We start from the raw sequence: 22,530 nt of genomic DNA on the forward strand, positions 1-22,530 counted from the left end.
TTATTTATTTATTGGATATTTGTAAGGTGCTTATACAGCAATAACCTATGTTTCAAAGCACCCATCAATATATCGCCCCTCGAACATGACATAATTTCATAGCACAAAATGAATCATTTTAATTGGTTGGCACTCTTCATGGTAATTGATAAAAAGCTCTTCCCTAATTGGACAGCGACACCTGAGACAGCTTGGGCTGCATCATCGCCCCAAGGTGAACCAATCATGTAGTGAGTGGCAATCAGTGAGGTCAACCAGTAGAACACCACAATCACTTCCCCATAACTGGGTCTTTTGGCCTCCCGTCCCCTGCACCTGCTCTCTCAGCAACTCTCATCTCGATGCATGCTGCCAACTCTGGACGCAACCTCCTAGTTATCTTCTCCCAATGAATAGCTGCATGAAAAAATGTGCCTGAGGTCCTGCTTCGGGAAATTAATTTCTTCTATTTATTAGTTTTACCAAGGCACTTTTACCACTGAACTGAGTGCCATGCTTTTGGTGCTCACATCATAGTTCCTCATTCTGGCAATATTGCTGTCTGGGCCTTCTCATGTATTGCACTGTGTACTTGACAACCATTATAAATTCATTTGTCTATCATTTGGGAAGGCACCTCCTGTCTTGAGTCTCATTTCAGGCCCCTGAGAACTTTCTCCCTCACAACAATTAGTGGAACACTGTTCTACATCCCTTTCTACTCTGACCATGGCTACTTGGAACCTTCTGCCCAACAGCAGAAATACAATTGAATTAAATTACCACAGCTCAGAAATGCAGCATAGCACACTAAATAGCAAAGTGTGCAGCCTTTAGAAATTGCCTATCCTAACATGGCAGACCTCTTGCTCATTACAACAGCTAACACCTATACTTAATAAAGCTCCATCTACATATTCAAAAGAAATTCAAGGTACATAACCTTATCTAAAAATATAGGTGTGATGAAGAGAATAAAAGAAATACTCTGCTACACGTGTGTTTCATTATGCAGTAGAAAGCCTGAAAGCTCCCTAAAAGTGTGACAAAACTACATCTACCATAAATGCAATGTCACACCACAAAAGCACATGGTCACCACGTCACTACAATGGGCCTAGTACCTTGCTCAAAGAACATTCTTAACTTATACCTGTGCACACGTTGAGGACATTGGACTTTCATATTTACAACGCCACAGCCTATGTCACATACAAATTCGACCACATCTCTCCCTCCCTGTGAAAGCTTTGCTGGTTCTGCTTCCCTGCTGACGTGCAGTCTTTCCACGTGTGCTCTGTCATCACGTGCTGTGTGGGAAACACCCGTGCGGGTCACGTCACAGACGCGCCTACGCGCTGAGGGCCTTTGGTCCAATGGAATCGCGTATGCGTGCTGACGCGCTTACGCGCTAAGGGCCTTTCCTCGGTTTTCACGCTGACGTGCAGGATTTTCACGTGCCAATTCACTCCGTACCAAGCTGGCCATGCGTGAGCACACGGGAGACCACGCTCCTGCCCAGAAGGCCGAATTACTGCCCCCCAGAGCCCCGAGCACGCTCCCACCTGCTATCTGCTGCTGCCTGACTGCCTGCTGCCCACGTGCACTGCCATTTGCTGCCTGCACATCAGCCAGGGGTGCTGTTGCTGTGACCACCCCTGCTGGAACAGAAGACTCCCGACTGGAATTCCATCGCTCCACAGCCCAGCCCCAGGACCCAGTTGCCCACCCACTCCTGCCTCTGGGGTTGTCATGTCGGGGCTAACACCATCTGTGACCACTGACAACCCCCGGCCAGAGAGGCAGAGGGGCACCAGCTTCAGTGCCACCGAAGTTGGTGTCCTGGTGGAGCAAGTCCTGGGGCAGTATGATGCCCTCTTTGGAAGTTCCCGCGCCGACAAGGAAGGACGGACTCGGATCTGGACTGACATCGTGACTGCCATCAACGCGGAGGGGGTGGCAGTCCGGGACTTACAACATGTCAGGAAGCGCTGGGAGGACTTCAGGTCCAGGACCCTGAACAAGGCCCGGCGCCTCTTGAAGGCAGCGGATGCCACGGGGCGCCGGGGCCACTTGTCGGAAGAACAGATGGGGGTCCTGGAACGCATATCCCCAGCGCTCCACGTCCAGGTCCTAGAGAAGCAGAGCCGTCTGGAGTCGAGCGGTGAGTGTACATGCATCCTGGTTGTGAGCAGGGCGTGTGGTGATCATTCCCCATTGTGCCGGTTGCACATCTGTTTGTATGGGGTGGAGTATGGGTGGGGGTGTACAGGGCCGTGGGGCTGACACATGCGAGGGCTGTAATGTGTGAGACATGGATGGTGCTTGTGTGTGTGTGCTTGCATGGCAAATGCAGTTGTGCGTGCACACATGTTTGGATGAATGTGTATGTAAGTAGACATGTCCGTGATGTCAGGCATGTATGTTGTTTTCGGCTGCATGTATGAGCACTGTGTACATGTGCATGTGTGTGTATTTGTCAAAGGTGCAACAGTGATGCTACATGGATGCATGTGACAGCGGTATGTGGAAGCCTGATTGTCAGATGTGACATGGATGCCCGTCTGAACAGTGCGACACTTGGCAGAGGTGTAGACATGCATGCAAGTGTGGTGGTGTGTGTACATGTGTGGTGCACTTCCTGTGTTGCATGTGATGTATGGCTCCCCTTTGGCTGCTGATGCTGTTGTATGTGTAGGGATGGTGGTGGCAGTTGCGATATGGCTGTGGTATGGCTCATGTGTGCCAGTTGCAATGACATGTGTGTTGGGGATTGTGATGACATGTCTGAGGTTTGCCAATGCCACTCATGTGCAACTGTCATGCGTGTATGTGTCCATTGTACAGTGCCCTGATGCCTGTGTTTTGTTTCTCCCTGTCTGCAGCGTCAACTGATGAAGAGGGCGGAAAAGGTGCTGTGGAGCACAGCGGCGGGGATCCGACCGCCAGCCGGAGACGCAAGGCCCGGCTCCCCGCCCGTGTTGTCATCTCGTCGGGGAGTGAGGAGTCCGGTGCCGCGTCCCAGGCCGCAGCTGCCGGGGGGAGGTCCAAGAGGCGGAGGTTGCAGTTGGACTCCTCGGCAGCAGAAGGGGCAGCTGGGACCCCACAGGGCCCAACAGGGGAAGATGGCACAGAGTCATCCAGGTTGGTGGGGGGTTTGGTGGAGGAGGGGGCCGCGCAAGCACCAGAGACAGGGTCTGGAGGTGGGGATCCCACTGGTGCTAGTGGTGCAGTGCAGGACCAGGGACAGGAGGCAGCACAGGCGGCCGCGGAGGTGCCTGTGTGCAATCCTGTCCCCGATCCTGTCCCTGCATCATCTTGCACCAGCAGGGATGCCTACGTCCAGACCCGTTTTCAGGCAGGGGATGAGCTGACGTCAACTGGCCTTCCTCTGCCTGCGGACGTGGCCATCCAGGTCCGGGTTGAGCCTGTCCTGGCTGGTGTGGCGTTGCGTCAACGGGCCATGCGAGGTGACCTGCAGTCTTTTCATGGAGAGACTGCACGTCATCTCGAATGGCTCGTTGACCACGTCAGCCTGCTGGGACAGGTCACCCAGGCCGGATTCCGCTGTCTAATGGGGCTTGCTCCGACCCCCTCCTCAACTGGACCCCCTACGCGCCAGTCGTCCTCTGTGCCATCTTCCCACCCATCAGTCACCTGGGTGCCCTGTGGAGCTGCCTCTGACAGTGCGGCCAGGCTGGTGGAGGAGGCATCCCTGCCACAGTCGGGAGTCGGACGTCCAGCAGGGGTGGCCACATCAACAGGTGCACCCCAGCCGGCGGAGGATGTGCAGGCAGCAGGAGGCAGTGCACGGCCAGAGGCAGAGCAGCAGCAGCAGCAAGATGGTGGGAGCCATGAAGGCTCGGGGCCTTCGACATCGGAGGGGCAGGCATCGGCCGGAGGGCAGGAGGACCCAGGACAGAGAGTGTCTTCCGTGTGGCAGCGGTTGGGCCACGCCATAGGTGCGGAGCGGCGGCGGGCGGAAGAGGCGCGGCTCACAATGGTCAGGGCGGAGAACTCCATGCGGAGGGCCCTGAGGCGGGCCGAGTGCCTCGAGGCAATCCGCAGGGGGTTGGAGGAGGACACGGCGTCGTCCCTGCGGACCCTCGGGGCCATGGAACTGGACCGCCTCCGGGACATCGAACAGGAGTTCGATGATGCCCTGGCCCGGAACACCACAGAGTGAGCCGCTGGACTTGCCCGCCGCCTTTGTATATAGTTCTTTAGTTTTAGGTTTCCTTTCGTTCTTATTATTATTTGGAGTCGACGGACACTGCTCCACTTTTTGTATATAGTTGATATTTAGGTAGGTTTTTTAGGAGGTTTCCTTAGTTCAGTTGTGATGATGGACCCTTGTTATTTTTGTACATAGTTCTTTGTTGCATGGAGAGTTCTTACATTTCACTTTGGACATAATTTTTTTGATTTGATTTTCTAGTTTTGTGTTTTTATGCGGCCATGCAGCTTATTTTTTCACATTTACATTGTAGTTAGTTTTCTTTCTTTGGCATTTGTATTTTTTTCAATACATTTTTATTTTCCATTGTTCACTGTGTGGTTTCATCTCATTGGTTTCATGCATGTCATGTTGTGTGTTTTCCCATTCTATTTGATAATATGTGTGTGACGGACATGGGTTCATTTGCTTCATGTACATTGGGGGTGTAACATGTGATTTCCATTTCCATGTGGGTGAATGGGTTACTTGGTAGGGCTTTTTGGCTGTGGAGGCTGACCATTACGCACATGATTGGGGATTGTGAGGACCTGGTGGGGGCTGCACATGGTGGCAGGGGGGTGGGGGTGCAGGGGGACATGAGTGGGGGCCTGGTGGAGGTTGAGCCTGCACTGCTGGGGGGTGGGGGTGGTGGGAGACATGAGTGGGGGCCTGGTGGAGGGTGACCCTGGTGGCTGGGGGGTGGGGGTGGTGGGAGACATGAGTGGTGGCCTGGTGGAGGCTGCCCCTGCACTGCTGGGGGGTGGGGGTGGTGGGAGACATGAGTGGGGGCCTGGTGGAGGCTGCCCCTGCACTGCTGGGGGGTGGGGGTGGTGGGAGACATGAGTGGGGGCCTGGTGGAGGGTGCCCCTGCACTGCTGGGGGGTGGGGGTGGTGGGAGACATGAGTGGGGGCCTGGTGGAGGGTGCCCCTGGTGGCGGGGGGGTGGGGGTGATAGGGGACATGAGTGGGGGCCTGGTGGAGGCTGCCCCTGCACTGCTGGGGGGTGGGGGTGGTGGGAGACATGAGTGGGGGCCTGGTGGAGGGTGACCCTGGTGGCTGGGGGGTGGGGGTGGTGGGAGACATGAGTGGGGGCCTGGTGGAGGCTGCCCCTGCACTGCTGGGGGGTGGGGGTGGTGGGAGACATGAGTGGGGGCCTGGTGGAGGGTGACCCTGGTGGCTGGGGGGTGGGGGTGGTGGGAGACATGAGTGGGGGCCTGGTGGAGGGTGACCCTGGTGGCTGGGGGGTGGGGGTGGTGGGTGACATGAGTGGGGGCCTGGTGGAGGCTGCCCCTGGTGGCTGGGGGGTGGGGGTGGTGGGTGACATGAGTGGGGGCCTGGTGGAGGCTGCCCCTGGTGGCTGGGGGGTGGGGGTGGTGGGAGACATGAGTTGGACATGGGTGGGGGCCTGCTGGCAGGTGCCCCACAGTGCTGGGGGGTGGGGGTGGTGGGGGACATGAGTTGGACATGGGTGGGGGCCTGCTGGCAGGTGCCCCACAGTGCTGGGGGGTGGGGGTGCAAGGGGACATGAGTTGGTGTTCATTAGTTCAAGGAGACATGTGCCTTTGCTGGGGGGCATGCCCATGGTGGGTGGGCTGTCTGCGGGACATGACCAGGGATGCATGGTAGTCCCCTGTGGTGTGGGCTGCCTGCAGGGGCCGTGGAGGGTGTACAGGGTACACCTGGGAGGACCCACACTGTCAAATCACATGTGGAACTTCCCGCGCACCCCTGAAATACACGCGCCCAGGCTATTCGCGTGTGGGACTTCCCGCGCACCCCTGAAATACACGCGCCCAGGCTATTCGCGTGTGGAACTTCCCGCGCACCCCTGATATACACGCGCCACCAGGCTATTCGCGTGTGGAACTTCCCGCGCACCCCTGAAATACACGCGCCCAGGCTATTCGCGTGTGGAACTTCCCGCGCACCCCTGAATTACACGCGCCCAGGCTATTCGCGTGTGCAACTTCCCGCGCTCCCCTGATATACACGCGCCACCAGGCTATTCGCGTGTGGAACTTCCCGCGCACCCCTGAAATACACGCGCCCAGGCTATTCGCGTGTGGAACTTCCCGCGCACCCCTGAAATACACGCACCCAGGCTATTCGCGTGTGGAACTTCCCGCGCACCCCTGAAATACACGCGCCCCCAGGCTATTCGCGTGTGGAACTTCCCGCGCACCCCTGAAATACACGCGCCCAGGCTATTCGCGTGTGGAACTTCCCGCGCACCCCTGAAATACACGCGCCCCCAGGCTATTCGCGTGTGGAACTTCCCGCGCACCCCTGAAATACACGCGCCCAGGCTATTCGCGTGTGGAACTTCCCGCGCACCCCTGAAATACACGCGCCCAGGCTATTCGCGTGTGGAACTTCCCGCGCACCCCTGAAATACACGCGCCCAGGCTATTCGCGTGTGGAACTTCACGCGCACCCCTGGAATACACGTAGCCCGCTCCCCCAGGCCCGATCGCGTGAGGAACTTCACGCGAACCCCTGAAATACACGTAGCACGCTCCCCCAGGCCCGATCGCGTGAGGAACTTCACGCGAACCCCTGTAATACACGTAGCCCGCTCCCCCAGACCCGATCGCGTGTGAAACTTCACGCGAACCCCTGAAATACACATAGCCCGCTCCCCCAGGCCCGATCGCGTGAATAACTTCACGCGAACCCCTGTGATGCACGTACCCTGCTGAAATCGCGTGTTAGACTTCCCGCGCACCCCGGTATACACGCACACGTATTTTTTGTCAGCGGGTGTCCGTGTTTGTGGGTACCCCTTTGCACGTCATTTTTCCTGGAGGGCCACAGTATGGGACATTCATCATGGCAGTATATAGGTGCTATTTGTTGGCGCACCTTTTGGCGCACATTTCTTACAGCCGCAGAGACGCTACCGCCTGCTTTCTTGTGGCGGTCGTGTTTGTGCCTGTGTGCTGGTTTGAGCGTGCGCTTTTTTGCCCTATTCTATTCCATGAATACGTGTTGTAGGCGAGCGTGTGGGCGTTCCGCGCACTTGTGCCCTGTACTTCCCCCGTGACGCCCACGTTTTGACAAGTTGTTCCCCATTCCGAGTGTTACGCCCGTGTTCCGCCTACTTTTGTTGCGTGCGCCTCGCTATGTGCGAATTTCGCTGTGCCCTGTGCGATTTTCGCTGTGACCTGGCGCACGCTGTTAGATGGCCTGTGCGCCAACGTGCGCCGCGCACTTTTTTATCGCACGTCCGCTGGTTTTCTCGCGCACGGCCTTCCATGAATCGACGTGCGCTGCTTTTCGTGCGATTTTCGCAATTGCACTGCGATTTTCGCTATTCCACTGCGATTCGCACGTTTTTGCCCACTTGCGCCGCGCTAATTATTCCATGAATCGGCCTCTAAGCCTGTTCCTAGAAAAACTTGGTTTGGGGAAAAACATGCTAGTAATTATGATACCGCTTTGAATTCTTATTACACTGATCCCTATATTCTGGTATCTGGAAACTATGCATCCTTTGAATTTTCTTTTGCCTGCTACCAATGCTCCTACTACGAGCAGCCCAGTACATGTGCTCCCTTACACTCTCCCCTCACAAGAAGTGAAACATCGAAAAGGTTATGATAATAATACATTGCTTCTGATTATGAATATGACCCATGCTATCTTGAATAGGTCCAACTGTTGGATCTGCTCCCATTTACCCCAGCATGGTGGAAAAGGAATGGGTTGGTATGTACGGCCTTTGCCACTTAATACTGCATGTTATGCATCATTGAGAGCGTTATTTTATGGAAAATGGAACAACAGTGATACTGGTCAGTTTGATGAAACAAATATAGATGAGCTTGAAAGGGTGGTATTGCAACCGGTGGGTTGTTCTATATTTGCAAGTGAAAGCAAAATAGACACGGTAACAATGCATCCAGTAGATAGACTCTCTAGGCCTTACAAATCCCTAATCACTTTTAACAAGGCTCCAGTAGGAAACAAAGATGCTGTGCACCCTCCTATACTATTAATCACAGTCCACGTTCTGTCCCATTTTGCTTACGGAAAAAGGGCTCCTATCCAGTAGGAACATTTACTAGATGCATGAATACTGCCGTTCTTGGACAAGAAGATAAACCATTATATATAGGAGGTCCTGTTTGTTTTGTATGTGGAGATCAGGCCTATCCATGGTTACCTAGAACTTGGGAAGGGCCCTGTTATTTAGGTATACTTTTTCCTGGTGTATTTCTTTCCAAAACTTTGGAAATATCAAAACTATCCAAATCTAGGCTGCGGCGAGATGATACCGCAGGACTAATTGCAGGCGACATAGCAAAGTCATTTATACCATTTTGGGGACAAGCAATACATTCATGGAATATGAGGAAACTGTCCAGGGTGTTAGAAAAAATGATAAATCGAACTACAGATATACTCCATAATATGACATTAGAAGAGAACCACAATATTAGGAATCCTCATGTTCTGTTGTTGTTGCATACACTGCCTGCCAATCCTTTGCTCCCAAATTACAAATGAATGTGTACACGCCATCAAAACAAACCCCCCTCACATATTAAATGAAGGTGCACACCACAAAAATGAAACAATCAAAGAAATCATGGCAATTAATATTTCTGATGACGATTATAGTAGTATGCATAGTTCAGAATTAGACACGTGGTCAGATGAAGATGAGATGTATAGATGATGCTCTTGGCTTATGGCCAAAAGGAGGGTTTGTTAGTCCAGAAACAACCCTATAGTATGTATAGTATGTATATTATATTGGCCGGAAACCAATCGCATCATGTGGCAAACATCACAAACACAGAATCGTCAATGTAACCAGAGGGCGTCCATTTTGTGAAAATATCCACCATTTGCTTTCTTCTTTTCTGTTGAAATGCTTTACAAAATGTATTCTATGTTTCAAGATCATGCACGGTGTGAGGCCACAGCTTGCTTGTTGAAAGACCAACCCAGACAGGAATGCCAAACGATACAGAAATACATTGTTTTGCTCCCTCATGAAGTCCTTGGAGGTGAGCAGAAACTGCATCTAATCAGCGGCCCAGGTGCCGGCCTGTCTTACAAATGCTGTAGCAATAGGCAGTTAAAACATGAATTATATTCTTTCCGCGGTACTCCTTCGTGGAGACTGGTATTTTCTGCCTCAGAACTGTCTGACCCTTGGTTCATGAATAGAAACAGATAGATAACGTGCTAAGGAATGTGTCTCTCTCACGAATATGATATCCTTGCTGAACTAAGAGCTTTATGTTCTCCATAACAAAATGCTGTCTCTGCAACTGTTGCTAGAATACATATATTTAGACTGAATAGAAACTTGTCATAATGTGTCATAATGGTCAATCACCGAACCCTATCCTAAAAGATACATTATGGGTGGTTTTAATTGCCTTCAAAGATTACATGTTATGTATATATATTGTTGCTTGAGCGTTGCTCGCTCTCTTGCATCTCACAAGGTCTTGGTACACACGTTGCGAGACGTTAGACCCCATACGGCCGACTGAGCATACTTTGAAATAAACCAGATTTCTTGGCAAATCGAACCTTGTGTCTGTCATGTCACTAGTACATGGTTATTGTGCCTTAGTTTCCAAATGCGGGGTCTTTATGGCCTAGCAACACGGTCCAGCTCATGCACTAACTGTGCTCTGGCTCTCTCTCCTGTGTCCTGTTGTGCACTTAATGCAAGTAAAAAGTTCCCAGTTGTAATACTCTGTTTCTTGACTTCAGCGGGTATTTTACTTTTTTTTCTCCCAGCTGGAGCGGTATGTTCCCCAGTTCCAGATTTGTCCAGTGCACATTGAGGCAGTGGTCTCTGTGGACAGGGCTCTACCAGTTTCTATGCACGATCCTCCCCTTTCTGATGTTCAGGACCTGTGGGTATTTCAGGATTGTTGCGGTTTCCTCCTTCGGGTCTCCGTTTTGATTGCATATGGGTGCTTTTTTTGCTATCACCTTAGCACCTGTGGTGCGGGGGGCGCATGTTGTGGTTGGGCACCCTCTTTTTTCCCCAGCTGGTGGGCCGCCGTACATCCCGGCTCTATTGTTCCTGGCACTGGGCCACTCCCTTCTCTCCCCCACTGGCCCAGGGCTTGTCTGTGCGTGCTTTACATGTGGGGCCTGTGTGGGAGGGTTATGTTGCTCCCCCGTATTCTACAGAGCAGGGATCACCTTCATGAGCTTGTGTGTGGTGGATGCCTTAACTGCTGGGTTCTCCTGCCTGTTCCGTTGCTATGGCAGTGTTTGTTTCCATAGGTATTTCTAGTCCCGTGTGTCGCCAGCTGCCCCCTCAGGTCTTCTTTTGTCCAGGACGCAATGCCACAAATGCGTGTCCCTCAGGTCCATTCGGGGTTTGCAATGTTTTCTACCTTTCTCCCGTCACCTTCCCGGCATTGTATTCCTCTCTGGTATGGGGTTCATGGGTATGGGTATGGCTGATTGGTCTGCTACTCATTGTGGTGTTGAGGAAGACGATTCAGGGTGGATGTGTGTTTGCGTTTGCCTCTTCTGTCCCCCTGCCCTGTTGGTTCGGGGGATATCTGTTTGACTGGCGGTTTGTGGGCTCCCTTAGCAGTTCCCCAGGCCCACCTCACCCCTGTATTCCTCTGACAACTTCCCTCACTGCCTGTAGTGTGCAGGGCTCTGGGGGGCATGGACGTACCTTGCTTTGCAGGAGGTGCACTCTGCTGCTGTCCCAAGCTCTGTTCTCTGCATTCCTTTATTGCTGCTTTCAGGCAGTCCATCCCAAGGCCTGCCGGGTCCTCTGCTTTGGTGGTTACTGGAGTTTGGTGAGTTACTACTTCAACGGCTCACAGTCAGTTGGCTTGGGATGGAGGTTCGCTGGGCTGCAGCTACAAGTACCAGCTGCCTTGCCAGATCATTCTCCTCTGGTTAAGGGTGCGCAGGTCTCACCCCGTTCCCGGCTCTTACCCAGCTGCGTCCTTGATGTGTTGCACGTATATGGTAACTGCAGGGTGGTCCGCAAGGGGAGTGCCTCTCCTTGATCAGGGCTGATCTCCTTTCCAGCTTCCCCCGCTGTGAGCCTGGCCTCCTCTCGTTCAGTGCAGGATATGTCGGCTGAACTTGGTTCTTAAGCTCCAGCAGCCGAAGGCCTTCCTGCCACGTTTCTTAGCTGCCTCAGCACCTCAGTGTTTTACCTCACACTACACGCTTCAACCTCCACTTTTTCCACACTCAAGGTTCAGGGGCTGTTTTCTCTGCATGGATGCACTCGGATTCCGAAGTCTTGGGCATAAATGCGCTTTATCATCTCTGTTTTTGCTGAAGGGGACGTGAGCTGCATTCCTAGGTGGCCATCATCTCCCGCGGCACCTGGCTGTCTCCTGTCCACTTTTTTCTAAAGGTGCCTGCACTCACAAATCAACCTCTACACTTCTCACTCACACAATTCTCATACCAAACAAACCACCCACATCTCAAAACAAATACCTTTAAATACACCTCTATAACGAATTCAACCAACAATATTTACAACAATTGATTCCTCTCGCCCCACACTCAGAGGGCCAGAGGGATATGATATGATATGGCATATGTGACGCGCTTACACACAAGTGTTTCAAGGCGCAACGAGACAAGGAAGGGGGAACAGAAGGAGGACAGAGACAATGATCTTACTAGGCCAACTGACATTGAGATCGCGCAAGTGCAGGGGAGGGGGGAGGGGAACAGTGCCAGGGGAAAGGGAAGTGGGCAGTACTGTACATGGGATCAAAACAATAACAAGAAGTGAGGCTGGCAGGTGGCAGGTGCAAGGGTGAGTGCAGACTGCAGGTGTCCAAAAGTGCAGGTAGAGGGACTATAGGGTTACAGATACAGACCCAAGTGCAAGAGTTGCCGGGAGGCAGTGCATTGTGCAAATGGGCGGGCAGGGACCTGAGCCCGAATCAGAGGGTAGCCAGGTGACCAGTGCAGTATTAGACAGGAAATCAGCAGGGTGAGGAAGAGAGAAGGCAGAAGCTAAGAGGAAGATCTTGAGGTACTTCCGAAACCATAGATGGTTTTCCTCAAATTTCAGGGAGACTGTACCAGAGGGAGGCCCCAGCTGAAGAAACAGTTTTACCACCATCTCATTGCTTGGAGAAGTGACTGATCCTGAGGGAGTCGGAGGTGGCGGAGCAAAGAGCTTGAGTAGGAAGGTGTTTGCAAAGAGAGAGTTGGAGGTATTGAGGACCCAGTCCCCAGGAGGCCTTGTGTACAATGCAGAGGGTCTTGAACTTAAGGGATTTCTTTCTACTTCTATACAGTGCTGCCTATCCCCTTGTAAGAGGAGATCCCACTTCACAACTCTATTCTACTTATGACATAATCTTTCACCCATCTGAGGAGTTCCCCTTCAATATCTCATTAAAATCTCATGCAATACTACACAATGCTGTCTTTATGCACAACTGAGGAGCTCCCTTCCACTTAATCTACTAGTCAAAATAATAATAAAATAAAGCAACAAAAACATCCACAATACTGCGTTATCATGCAATAGTACAATTACGCGATATAGGTTCTCCCAGTCCCCCCATTGCTGAGTCTCCCCTCTCAACTGCCTGTATCATCCGGATTTGCGGCCCGTCTAAGGGATCAGACAGAGCTTCGGGCACCTCGTCATCTGCTCACCTCCTCTCTTTGTGTGCACAAGAACTGGTCTCTGCAGGGCGACACCACATCCCCAGGATGTGTAGCGGGGAGCCCAACTCTTCAGGAGTACTGGAGATCTGGTTAGGGCATCCAAATATAAACATAGATAAAGTACTCCAAAATAATCCAAAATAGAGTGCACAAATTGTGAGAAAGAACAACTTTTTATTCTCAAAATATGGCCGGGAGAATCAGAAAGCTCAGTGGAATGGAAATGGGGACCATCTCGACATGCCCACTCAGGGCTACAATATTTAAAGCAAGAAACCACAAAATGAACATGCTCTACAAATGCAACATCAATTCTAAATCTTACATGCCCATTGGCTATTCGTCATTGAGCCCCTAAAGAAAACTATACATTATACAATATATTTGGAGGTTTCTCTCTCATTTTATTTATTTATTTATTTATTTATTGGATATTTGTAAGGTGCTTATACAGCAATAACCTATGTTTCAAAGCACCCATCAATATATCGCCCCTCGAACATGACATAATTTCATAGCACAAAATGAATCATTTTAATTGGTTGGCACTCTTCATGGTAATTGATAAAAAGCTCTTCCCTAATTGGACAGCGACACCTGAGACAGCTTGGGCTGCATCATCGCCCCAAGGTGAACCAATCATGTAGTGAGTGGCAATCAGTGAGGTCAACCAGTAGAACACCACAATCACTTCCCCATAACTGGGTCTTTTGGCCTCCCGTCCCCTGCACCTGCTCTCTCAGCAACTCTCATCTCGATGCATGCTGCCAACTCTGGACGCAACCTCCTAGTTATCTTCTCCCAATGAATAGCTGCATGAAAAAATGTGCCTGAGGTCCTGCTTCGGGAAATTAATTTCTTCTATTTATTAGTTTTACCAAGGCACTTTTACCACTGAACTGAGTGCCATGCTTTTGGTGCTCACATCATAGTTCCTCATTCTGGCAATATTGCTGTCTGGGCCTTCTCATGTATTGCACTGTGTACTTGACAACCATTATAAATTCATTTGTCTATCATTTGGGAAGGCACCTCCTGTCTTGAGTCTCATTTCAGGCCCCTGAGAACTTTCTCCCTCACAACAATTAGTGGAACACTGTTCTACATCCCTTTCTACTCTGACCTTGGCTACTTGGAACCTTCTGCCCAACAGCAGAAATACAATTGAATTAAATTACCACAGCTCAGAAATGCAGCATAGCACACTAAATAGCAAAGTGTGCAGCCTTTAGAAATTGCCTATCCTAACATGGCAGACCTCTTGCTCATTACAACAGCTAACACCTATACTTAATAAAGCTCCATCTACATATTCAAAAGAAATTCAAGGTACATAACCTTATCTAAAAATATAGGTGTGATGAAGAGAATAAAAGAAATACTCTGCTACACGTGTGTTTCATTATGCAGTAGAAAGCCTGAAAGCTCCCTAAAAGTGTGACAAAACTACATCTACCATAAATGCAATGTCACACCACAAAAGCACATGGTCACCACGTCACTACAATGGGCCTAGTACCTTGCTCAAAGAACATTCTTAACTTATACCTGTGCACACGTTGAGGACATTGGACTTTCATATTTACAACGCCACAGCCTATGTCACATACAAATTCGACCACATCTCTCCCTCCCTGTGAAAGCTTTGCTGGTTCTGCTTCCCTGCTGACGTGCAGTCTTTCCACGTGTGCTCTGTCATCACGTGCTGTGTGGGAAACACCCGTGCGGGTCACGTCACAGACGCGCCTACGCGCTGAGGGCCTTTGGTCCAATGGAATCGCGTATGCGTGCTGACGCGCTTACGCGCTAAGGGCCTTTCCTCGGTTTTCACGCTGACGTGCAGGATTTTCACGTGCCAATTCACTCCGTACCAAGCTGGCCACGCGTGAGCACACGGGAGACCACGCTCCTGCCCAGAAGGCCGAATTACTGCCCCCCAGAGCCCCGAGCACGCTCCCACCTGCTATCTGCTGCTGCCTGACTGCCTGCTGCCCACGTGCACTGCCATTTGCTGCCTGCACATCAGCCAGGGGTGCTGTTGCTGTGACCACCCCTGCTGGAACAGAAGACTCCCGACTGGAATTCCATCGCTCCACAGCCCAGCCCCAGGACCCAGTTGCCCACCCACTCCTGCCTCTGGGGTTGTCATGTCGGGGCTAACACCATCTGTGACCACTGACAACCCCCGGCCAGAGAGGCAGAGGGGCACCAGCTTCAGTGCCACCGAAGTTGGTGTCCTGGTGGAGCAAGTCCTGGGGCAGTATGATGCCCTCTTTGGAAGTTCCCGCGCCGACAAGGAAGGACGGACTCGGATCTGGACTGACATCGTGACTGCCATCAACGCGGAGGGGGTGGCAGTCCGGGACTTACAACATGTCAGGAAGCGCTGGGAGGACTTCAGGTCCAGGACCCTGAACAAGGCCCGGCGCCTCTTGAAGGCAGCGGATGCCACGGGGCGCCGGGGCCACTTGTCGGAAGAACAGATGGGGGTCCTGGAACGCATATCCCCAGCGCTCCACGTCCAGGTCCTAGAGAAGCAGAGCCGTCTGGAGTCGAGCGGTGAGTGTACATGCATCCTGGTTGTGAGCAGGGCGTGTGGTGATCATTCCCCATTGTGCCGGTTGCACATCTGTTTGTATGGGGTGGAGTATGGGTGGGGGTGTACAGGGCCGTGGGGCTGACACATGCGAGGGCTGTAATGTGTGAGACATGGATGGTGCTTGTGTGTGTGTGCTTGCATGGCAAATGCAGTTGTGCGTGCACACATGTTTGGATGAATGTGTATGTAAGTAGACATGTCCGTGATGTCAGGCATGTATGTTGTTTTCGGCTGCATGTATGAGCACTGTGTACATGTGCATGTGTGTGTATTTGTCAAAGGTGCAACAGTGATGCTACATGGATGCATGTGACAGCGGTATGTGGAAGCCTGATTGTCAGATGTGACATGGATGCCCGTCTGAACAGTGCGACACTTGGCAGAGGTGTAGACATGCATGCAAGTGTGGTGGTGTGTGTACATGTGTGGTGCACTTCCTGTGTTGCATGTGATGTATGGCTCCCCTTTGGCTGCTGATGCTGTTGTATGTGTAGGGATGGTGGTGGCAGTTGCGATATGGCTGTGGTATGGCTCATGTGTGCCAGTTGCAATGACATGTGTGTTGGGGATTGTGATGACATGTCTGAGGTTTGCCAATGCCACTCATGTGCAACTGTCATGCGTGTATGTGTCCATTGTACAGTGCCCTGATGCCTGTGTTTTGTTTCTCCCTGTCTGCAGCGTCAACTGATGAAGAGGGCGGAAAAGGTGCTGTGGAGCACAGCGGCGGGGATCCGACCGCCAGCCGGAGACGCAAGGCCCGGCTCCCCGCCCGTGTTGTCATCTCGTCGGGGAGTGAGGAGTCCGGTGCCGCGTCCCAGGCCGCAGCTGCCGGGGGGAGGTCCAAGAGGCGGAGGTTGCAGTTGGACTCCTCGGCAGCAGAAGGGGCAGCTGGGACCCCACAGGGCCCAACAGGGGAAGATGGCACAGAGTCATCCAGGTTGGTGGGGGGTTTGGTGGAGGAGGGGGCCGCGCAAGCACCAGAGACAGGGTCTGGAGGTGGGGATCCCACTGGTGCTAGTGGTGCAGTGCAGGACCAGGGACAGGAGGCAGCACAGGCGGCCGCGGAGGTGCCTGTGTGCAATCCTGTCCCCGATCCTGTCCCTGCATCATCTTGCACCAGCAGGGATGCCTACGTCCAGACCCGTTTTCAGGCAGGGGATGAGCTGACGTCAACTGGCCTTCCTCTGCCTGCGGACGTGGCCATCCAGGTCCGGGTTGAGCCTGTCCTGGCTGGTGTGGCGTTGCGTCAACGGGCCATGCGAGGTGACCTGCAGTCTTTTCATGGAGAGACTGCACGTCATCTCGAATGGCTCGTTGACCACGTCAGCCTGCTGGGACAGGTCACCCAGGCCGGATTCCGCTGTCTAATGGGGCTTGCTCCGACCCCCTCCTCAACTGGACCCCCTACGCGCCAGTCGTCCTCTGTGCCATCTTCCCACCCATCAGTCACCTGGGTGCCCTGTGGAGCTGCCTCTGACAGTGCGGCCAGGCTGGTGGAGGAGGCATCCCTGCCACAGTCGGGAGTCGGACGTCCAGCAGGGGTGGCCACATCAACAGGTGCACCCCAGCCGGCGGAGGATGTGCAGGCAGCAGGAGGCAGTGCACGGCCAGAGGCAGAGCAGCAGCAGCAGCAAGATGGTGGGAGCCATGAAGGCTCGGGGCCTTCGACATCGGAGGGGCAGGCATCGGCCGGAGGGCAGGAGGACCCAGGACAGAGAGTGTCTTCCGTGTGGCAGCGGTTGGGCCACGCCATAGGTGCGGAGCGGCGGCGGGCGGAAGAGGCGCGGCTCACAATGGTCAGGGCGGAGAACTCCATGCGGAGGGCCCTGAGGCGGGCCGAGTGCCTCGAGGCAATCCGCAGGGGGTTGGAGGAGGACACGGCGTCGTCCCTGCGGACCCTCGGGGCCATGGAACTGGACCGCCTCCGGGACATCGAACAGGAGTTCGATGATGCCCTGGCCCGGAACACCACAGAGTGAGCCGCTGGACTTGCCCGCCGCCTTTGTATATAGTTCTTTAGTTTTAGGTTTCCTTTCGTTCTTATTATTATTTGGAGTCGACGGACACTGCTCCACTTTTTGTATATAGTTGATATTTAGGTAGGTTTTTTAGGAGGTTTCCTTAGTTCAGTTGTGATGATGGACCCTTGTTATTTTTGTACATAGTTCTTTGTTGCATGGAGAGTTCTTACATTTCACTTTGGACATAATTTTTTTGATTTGATTTTCTAGTTTTGTGTTTTTATGCGGCCATGCAGCTTATTTTTTCACATTTACATTGTAGTTAGTTTTCTTTCTTTGGCATTTGTATTTTTTTCAATACATTTTTATTTTCCATTGTTCACTGTGTGGTTTCATCTCATTGGTTTCATGCATGTCATGTTGTGTGTTTTCCCATTCTATTTGATAATATGTGTGTGACGGACATGGGTTCATTTGCTTCATGTACATTGGGGGTGTAACATGTGATTTCCATTTCCATGTGGGTGAATGGGTTACTTGGTAGGGCTTTTTGGCTGTGGAGGCTGACCATTACGCACATGATTGGGGATTGTGAGGACCTGGTGGGGGCTGCACATGGTGGCAGGGGGGTGGGGGTGCAGGGGGACATGAGTGGGGGCCTGGTGGAGGTTGAGCCTGCACTGCTGGGGGGTGGGGGTGGTGGGAGACATGAGTGGGGGCCTGGTGGAGGGTGACCCTGGTGGCTGGGGGGTGGGGGTGGTGGGAGACATGAGTGGTGGCCTGGTGGAGGCTGCCCCTGCACTGCTGGGGGGTGGGGGTGGTGGGAGACATGAGTGGGGGCCTGGTGGAGGCTGCCCCTGCACTGCTGGGGGGTGGGGGTGGTGGGAGACATGAGTGGGGGCCTGGTGGAGGGTGCCCCTGCACTGCTGGGGGGTGGGGGTGGTGGGAGACATGAGTGGGGGCCTGGTGGAGGGTGCCCCTGGTGGCGGGGGGGTGGGGGTGATAGGGGACATGAGTGGGGGCCTGGTGGAGGCTGCCCCTGCACTGCTGGGGGGTGGGGGTGGTGGGAGACATGAGTGGGGGCCTGGTGGAGGGTGACCCTGGTGGCTGGGGGGTGGGGGTGGTGGGAGACATGAGTGGGGGCCTGGTGGAGGCTGCCCCTGCACTGCTGGGGGGTGGGGGTGGTGGGAGACATGAGTGGGGGCCTGGTGGAGGGTGACCCTGGTGGCTGGGGGGTGGGGGTGGTGGGAGACATGAGTGGGGGCCTGGTGGAGGGTGACCCTGGTGGCTGGGGGGTGGGGGTGGTGGGTGACATGAGTGGGGGCCTGGTGGAGGCTGCCCCTGGTGGCTGGGGGGTGGGGGTGGTGGGTGACATGAGTGGGGGCCTGGTGGAGGCTGCCCCTGGTGGCTGGGGGGTGGGGGTGGTGGGAGACATGAGTTGGACATGGGTGGGGGCCTGCTGGCAGGTGCCCCACAGTGCTGGGGGGTGGGGGTGGTGGGGGACATGAGTTGGACATGGGTGGGGGCCTGCTGGCAGGTGCCCCACAGTGCTGGGGGGTGGGGGTGCAAGGGGACATGAGTTGGTGTTCATTAGTTCAAGGAGACATGTGCCTTTGCTGGGGGGCATGCCCATGGTGGGTGGGCTGTCTGCGGGACATGACCAGGGATGCATGGTAGTCCCCTGTGGTGTGGGCTGCCTGCAGGGGCCGTGGAGGGTGTACAGGGTACACCTGGGAGGACCCACACTGTCAAATCACATGTGGAACTTCCCGCGCACCCCTGAAATACACGCGCCCAGGCTATTCGCGTGTGGGACTTCCCGCGCACCCCTGAAATACACGCGCCCAGGCTATTCGCGTGTGGAACTTCCCGCGCACCCCTGATATACACGCGCCACCAGGCTATTCGCGTGTGGAACTTCCCGCGCACCCCTGAAATACACGCGCCCAGGCTATTCGCGTGTGGAACTTCCCGCGCACCCCTGAATTACACGCGCCCAGGCTATTCGCGTGTGCAACTTCCCGCGCTCCCCTGATATACACGCGCCACCAGGCTATTCGCGTGTGGAACTTCCCGCGCACCCCTGAAATACACGCGCCCAGGCTATTCGCGTGTGGAACTTCCCGCGCACCCCTGAAATACACGCACCCAGGCTATTCGCGTGTGGAACTTCCCGCGCACCCCTGAAATACACGCGCCCCCAGGCTATTCGCGTGTGGAACTTCCCGCGCACCCCTGAAATACACGCGCCCAGGCTATTCGCGTGTGGAACTTCCCGCGCACCCCTGAAATACACGCGCCCCCAGGCTATTCGCGTGTGGAACTTCCCGCGCACCCCTGAAATACACGCGCCCAGGCTATTCGCGTGTGGAACTTCCCGCGCACCCCTGAAATACACGCGCCCAGGCTATTCGCGTGTGGAACTTCCCGCGCACCCCTGAAATACACGCGCCCAGGCTATTCGCGTGTGGAACTTCACGCGCACCCCTGGAATACACGTAGCCCGCTCCCCCAGGCCCGATCGCGTGAGGAACTTCACGCGAACCCCTGAAATACACGTAGCACGCTCCCCCAGGCCCGATCGCGTGAGGAACTTCACGCGAACCCCTGTAATACACGTAGCCCGCTCCCCCAGACCCGATCGCGTGTGAAACTTCACGCGAACCCCTGAAATACACATAGCCCGCTCCCCCAGGCCCGATCGCGTGAATAACTTCACGCGAACCCCTGTGATGCACGTACCCTGCTGAAATCGCGTGTTAGACTTCCCGCGCACCCCGGTATACACGCACACGTATTTTTTGTCAGCGGGTGTCCGTGTTTGTGGGTACCCCTTTGCACGTCATTTTTCCTGGAGGGCCACAGTATGGGACATTCATCATGGCAGTATATAGGTGCTATTTGTTGGCGCACCTTTTGGCGCACATTTCTTACAGCCGCAGAGACGCTACCGCCTGCTTTCTTGTGGCGGTCGTGTTTGTGCCTGTGTGCTGGTTTGAGCGTGCGCTTTTTTGCCCTATTCTATTCCATGAATACGTGTTGTAGGCGAGCGTGTGGGCGTTCCGCGCACTTGTGCCCTGTACTTCCCCCGTGACGCCCACGTTTTGACAAGTTGTTCCCCATTCCGAGTGTTACGCCCGTGTTCCGCCTACTTTTGTTGCGTGCGCCTCGCTATGTGCGAATTTCGCTGTGCCCTGTGCGATTTTCGCTGTGACCTGGCGCACGCTGTTAGATGGCCTGTGCGCCAACGTGCGCCGCGCACTTTTTTATCGCACGTCCGCTGGTTTTCTCGCGCACGGCCTTCCATGAATCGACGTGCGCTGCTTTTCGTGCGATTTTCGCAATTGCACTGCGATTTTCGCTATTCCACTGCGATTCGCACGTTTTTGCCCACTTGCGCCGCGCTAATTATTCCATGAATCGGCCTCTAAGCCTGTTCCTAGAAAAACTTGGTTTGGGGAAAAACATGCTAGTAATTATGATACCGCTTTGAATTCTTATTACACTGATCCCTATATTCTGGTATCTGGAAACTATGCATCCTTTGAATTTTCTTTTGCCTGCTACCAATGCTCCTACTACGAGCAGCCCAGTACATGTGCTCCCTTACACTCTCCCCTCACAAGAAGTGAAACATCGAAAAGGTTATGATAATAATACATTGCTTCTGATTATGAATATGACCCATGCTATCTTGAATAGGTCCAACTGTTGGATCTGCTCCCATTTACCCCAGCATGGTGGAAAAGGAATGGGTTGGTATGTACGGCCTTTGCCACTTAATACTGCATGTTATGCATCATTGAGAGCGTTATTTTATGGAAAATGGAACAACAGTGATACTGGTCAGTTTGATGAAACAAATATAGATGAGCTTGAAAGGGTGGTATTGCAACCGGTGGGTTGTTCTATATTTGCAAGTGAAAGCAAAATAGACACGGTAACAATGCATCCAGTAGATAGACTCTCTAGGCCTTACAAATCCCTAATCACTTTTAACAAGGCTCCAGTAGGAAACAAAGATGCTGTGCACCCTCCTATACTATTAATCACAGTCCACGTTCTGTCCCATTTTGCTTACGGAAAAAGGGCTCCTATCCAGTAGGAACATTTACTAGATGCATGAATACTGCCGTTCTTGGACAAGAAGATAAACCATTATATATAGGAGGTCCTGTTTGTTTTGTATGTGGAGATCAGGCCTATCCATGGTTACCTAGAACTTGGGAAGGGCCCTGTTATTTAGGTATACTTTTTCCTGGTGTATTTCTTTCCAAAACTTTGGAAATATCAAAACTATCCAAATCTAGGCTGCGGCGAGATGATACCGCAGGACTAATTGCAGGCGACATAGCAAAGTCATTTATACCATTTTGGGGACAAGCAATACATTCATGGAATATGAGGAAACTGTCCAGGGTGTTAGAAAAAATGATAAATCGAACTACAGATATACTCCATAATATGACATTAGAAGAGAACCACAATATTAGGAATCCTCATGTTCTGTTGTTGTTGCATACACTGCCTGCCAATCCTTTGCTCCCAAATTACAAATGAATGTGTACACGCCATCAAAACAAACCCCCCTCACATATTAAATGAAGGTGCACACCACAAAAATGAAACAATCAAAGAAATCATGGCAATTAATATTTCTGATGACGATTATAGTAGTATGCATAGTTCAGAATTAGACACGTGGTCAGATGAAGATGAGATGTATAGATGATGCTCTTGGCTTATGGCCAAAAGGAGGGTTTGTTAGTCCAGAAACAACCCTATAGTATGTATAGTATGTATATTATATTGGCCGGAAACCAATCGCATCATGTGGCAAACATCACAAACACAGAATCGTCAATGTAACCAGAGGGCGTCCATTTTGTGAAAATATCCACCATTTGCTTTCTTCTTTTCTGTTGAAATGCTTTACAAAATGTATTCTATGTTTCAAGATCATGCACGGTGTGAGGCCACAGCTTGCTTGTTGAAAGACCAACCCAGACAGGAATGCCAAACGATACAGAAATACATTGTTTTGCTCCCTCATGAAGTCCTTGGAGGTGAGCAGAAACTGCATCTAATCAGCGGCCCAGGTGCCGGCCTGTCTTACA

This window comes from Ambystoma mexicanum, chromosome 2p, assembly GCF_040938575.1.
Source record: "Ambystoma mexicanum isolate Mex_15411 chromosome 2p, UKY_AmexF1_1, whole genome shotgun sequence".
Lineage (NCBI taxonomy): Eukaryota > Metazoa > Chordata > Amphibia > Caudata > Ambystomatidae > Ambystoma > Ambystoma mexicanum.